This window comes from Juglans regia, chromosome 13 (assembly GCF_001411555.2).
Source record: "Juglans regia cultivar Chandler chromosome 13, Walnut 2.0, whole genome shotgun sequence".
In the NCBI taxonomy this organism is placed as follows: domain Eukaryota; kingdom Viridiplantae; phylum Streptophyta; class Magnoliopsida; order Fagales; family Juglandaceae; genus Juglans; species Juglans regia.
The window spans coordinates 13,763,013-13,767,559 of NC_049913.1; the positions used below are offsets into that span (position 1 = coordinate 13,763,013).

The window sequence follows — 4,547 nt, forward strand, 5'->3', positions numbered from 1 at the left end:
TTGGTTTTTTGCTAATGTCTCTGATGATAAAGTTTGTATATAAATATGTCAATGATTATATGTCATGATTCAAAGTAACATGTTGAATATTAGGAACATGATTTCTTTTAATTGATATAAATATTTAAAATATTGTCATTATTAATATAGAGATAATACTATAAAAAATAAAAAATATGAAATTTGAATTTATACAAACCAAGCCGAATTTATTACAAGTTGCATCGTTTAGTAATTGAATCATAACTTTGTGTTCACGAATGACTAATTTAATAAAGGAATCCATTCGAATTCAAGCTTGATCGTGCTTATCTCGAATAGTTTGCCAAGTAATCTTGTTTATTTAAAACCCTTCTTAGGGTAATTTGTTTAGGAAATATTATATTCTTTGCATAAAAATTTGTAGTATTGTAATCATTTGAGCCGAGTCAATCTTTTGAATAATCAAGTAGAGCTTGATTCAAATAACTCAAGCTCGAGCTGATCAAATTTTGAGTTCAAGATGGGTCAAGTTATTTCTTGAGTTTTACACTTGATCTTTTAAAATATTGTTTTATTAATTTTAGAAGGGTAATTTGTTTAGGAAATATTATATTCTTTGCATAAAAACTTGTAGCATTGTAATCGATTTGAGCCGAGTCAATCTTTTGAATTATCAAGTAGAGCTTGATTCAAATAACTCAAGCTCGAACCGATCAAATTTTGAGTTTAAGATAGGTCAAGTTATTTCTTGAGTTTTACACTTGATCTTTTAAAATATTGTTTTATTAATTTTTGAATGAAATGGAGTAAATTAAAATACAAAGTTACAAAAAAAAAATATAGACCACATATAATTTATTATATGATTATAACAATTTTATAAATGAATAAAAATATTAAAATAATAAAAAGAATTGCCTTTCACATTTTTATTGTAACTATTAGAGATACAAATAAATTACACAAACTAATATGACACTGTATCAACTCAGTTTAAATTAAAAGTTTTTTTTTTTTCATTTTTTTCCTTCCTTTTTCCAACCCTCGACCCGAGCCTCCAGACCGCCCATCATTGTAGCCCAATGCCACCGCTACCGCTACTTCTTATCGACACCAAGGTCGCTACCAGCCATCATCCGTACCATCAGGTCTCTTTCTCTCTCCACTTTCAATCTTGTTAGTACTCAGGAAATCAGTAAGCAAATAAGCAGCATCAATGTAAATCAATTCCCGTCGACATCGATCTTGTTGATACCCACATGGGCGACATCAAAGACCGAGTGAGTATCCATTATTTTACTGAGTTGCGGATTTATTTTTTTGATTGTCTCGGGACTTGGGGTTGGTTCTTAAATTGATTGTTTCTAATGTTTTGTTGTGTATGCAGAGAACTCATTTAGGAGACGTTTGGATTCGTAGGACATCTTAGTTCATCTCAATTCATCTCATTATTATTCAACAACTTTAACTCACAAATCTCACTACTATTCACAACTCATCTCATTACTATTTACAATCCATTTCAACTCATCTCAATTCATCTTCGAATCCAAACGTTTCCTAAGTTACACAAGATAAAATGAGATTTTTTTGTTAAAAATAAAATAAAATATTATTATAATATAATTTTTAATATTATTATTATTTTAAAATTTAAAAAAATTAAATTATTTATTATATTTTATATAGAAATTTAAAAAAGTTATAATACTGAGATAATGAGATAAAATAAGTTTTTATTTATTAACTCATGTAGTTTACATTGGCACTAGAATTATTTGTGCTTATTTTGCCCATTGAGTTTACAGTTGCATTTGGATAGTGAAGTGATTTTAGATAATTTGTTAACTATAGTGAATAGTAATGAAAGTATGTAAAAAATAATAATAAAATAATAAATAATAGTAGAGTATTACATAATATTCCACCATCCAAACTAGAATTGTTATGGGTGGAGCGGAAAATCTCACATTCAGTAAAAGAAAAAGAATTAAGTACTAATAAAACATGTTCCAATAAAATACATTCTAATTCAATATAAAGATTCTTGGGAAAGTTTGTGGAAATTAAGGTTTGCATGATCATTAACTTCTTCATAGCTAGGAAAAGATGATGAGGATGATGCTTGCTTAATAGCTTATAATTAACTACTTCCTAATTGCTTATATATTAATTTGTCTCTCCAACAATCGTTGATTGAACAAAACATCGTATGTAAAATAGTAAGGTTAACTTTGTCGAGAACTAGAAGACTTCCATGCATGTTAGCACTTGCAGATCTTAAGGCAAGTGGCAGCTATGATTTTCAAGAGCAAGATTGAAGTACTATATGATAGACTTCACTTTCCTTTCCTTTCGTATTTTACACTATTAGTTTTTCATTGAGAGAATACAAATATATAGAAACTTGCAATTCTACTTTTGGCTATACAGATATATGACCAAAGATCATTCATACTTGTCTGGGCTGCTTTTATATTTACGTGTACAGCTATCTCTTTCCTCATTTGCTTTCTAACAGCTTTACTATATTTACGTCTACACTTGTATCTTTCCTAAGTTGGTTTCTAACAGCTCCCGCCAACACCCCCCCCTGAAGTTGATGCATACAAGTCTTGGATGCACAATTTGTTGAGTGAGTTGTGAAGCTCTTTGCTTGATACCGCCTTTGTGAGTATGCCTGCTAGTTGGTCTTCATACTTCACAAATGGAAATCAAATTATTTTTGCTTCTAGGTTTTCTGATAAAATGCCGAGCCACTTCCACATGTTTTGTACAGTCATGTTAGACTGGGTCATGAGATATTGCAATATCAGCTTTGTTGTCACAAAAGAGATCCATTTCTGAAGTAGAGACGAAGCCTAGTTCAGTAAGTAGTCTCTTAATCTAGAGTAGTTCACAAAGCCCTTTTGCCATTCCACGAAATTATGCTTCGGCACTGGAAAATGCTACCATCTTTTGCTTCTTGCTTCTCCTTGTAACAAGATTCACACCAACAAACATAAAATAACCAGAAGTAGATCTTCTGTTTGAGATATTTCCAGCCCAGTCTGCATCTATATAGCCATTAATTCTTGAATGACTATTCTTTGAAAACATAAGTCCATTCCCAGGCGAGGACTTCAAGTATCTTAGTATCTGGGTTACAACATCCATGTGATCTTCACTAGGATTATGCATGAATTGGCTAACTACGCTTACAACATATGCAATGTCTAGACGAGTATGTAAAAGGTATATAAGTTTGCCAACTAACCTTTGGTACCTCCCTTTATCCGTTGGTGCTTGATCCAAGTATTCTCCAAGTCTGTGGTTTTGAACAATTGGAGTATCCACTGATTTGCACTCCAATATTCCAACCTTAGTTAATACATCAAACACATACTTCCTTTGGGAAAGAAATATTCCTTGTTTGGACCTGGCAACTTCAATTCCCAAAAAGTACTTGAGTCCTCCCAAATTCTTCATTTCAAATTCGGTGGCCAACTCCTTCTGTAGTCTGGATATTTCTTCTTCATCATCTCATGTGATAATCATGTCATCCACATAGACTATCAACATGGTTACCTTGCCCATTTTGTGCTTCAGGAATAGTGTATGGTCTGAGTTGCTTTGCTTGAACCCGTTTTTCCTCATTGCCAGACTAAACCGCCCAAACCACGCTCGAGGTGATTGTTTCAATCCATATAGTGCTCGTTGCAATTTGCACTTTGCACACGACTTTGGTTTTTGTGGATGCCGTGTAGCTCGGAGGAAGGTCCATGTACACTTCTTCTTCAAGGTCGTCGTGTAGAAATGCATTTTTTACATCAAATTGATATAATGACAAGTCAAGGTTAGTTGCAAGAGATAACAATATCCTTACAGTGCTCAGTTTTGCAACTGGTGAAAACGTTTCTTGGTAGTCTACCCCATATGTCTGTGTATAGCCTTTTGCCACCAGTCTTGCTTTGTACTTTTCGATCGATCCATCTGCCTTGTCTTTGATGAAAAATACCCATTTGCATCCTACTGCTTTCTTCCCTTTAGGTAACGAAACTATGGTCCATGTGTCATTCTTTAGTAGTGCCTCCATTTCTTCATTTATTGCCTGAGTCCATTTCGGATCAGACGATGCTTCCTAAACTCCAACTGGAACTTGACTTGAGGAAAGTACATGTGCAAATGCTCAAAGGGGTTCAGATAATCTCTTAGTAGACACGTAGTTGGCAATTGGATACTTTGATCTTCGCTCTTCAATATCAAGAGAGTATCTATTTGGTGGCTTGCCACAATTTTCCCTGAAAGGCAATGTATATCCAGCAGGAATATTCAAGTCACTTATATTTGAAGGCATGTCGAGAGTGCTTACCTCAAGGATATTCTCAGGAGATGGGTTTGCAAGTACTGAGGAAGGGGGGGGGGGAGTTTGGTTCAGTTTCCTAAGGCGTATCATTTCCTGAAGGTGTATTATGCTCTGTAGGCCCATCCGAACCTATGGGCTTAGCCGAGTTGGGAGCGGGGAAAAAGGTGTCGGACTCTAGGAAGGTGATATCCATAATCACATAGGTGCGTCGAGTAGAGGG

At 34.0% G+C, this 4,547-nt stretch overlaps 1 pseudogene; it reads right to left on the reverse strand.

The window, feature by feature from the left end:
* Window positions 1-2,907: 2,907 nt before the first annotated feature.
* On the reverse strand, window positions 2,908-4,318 carry LOC108984993 (annotated as a pseudogene).
* Between the last annotated feature and the right edge of the window lie 229 nt (window positions 4,319-4,547).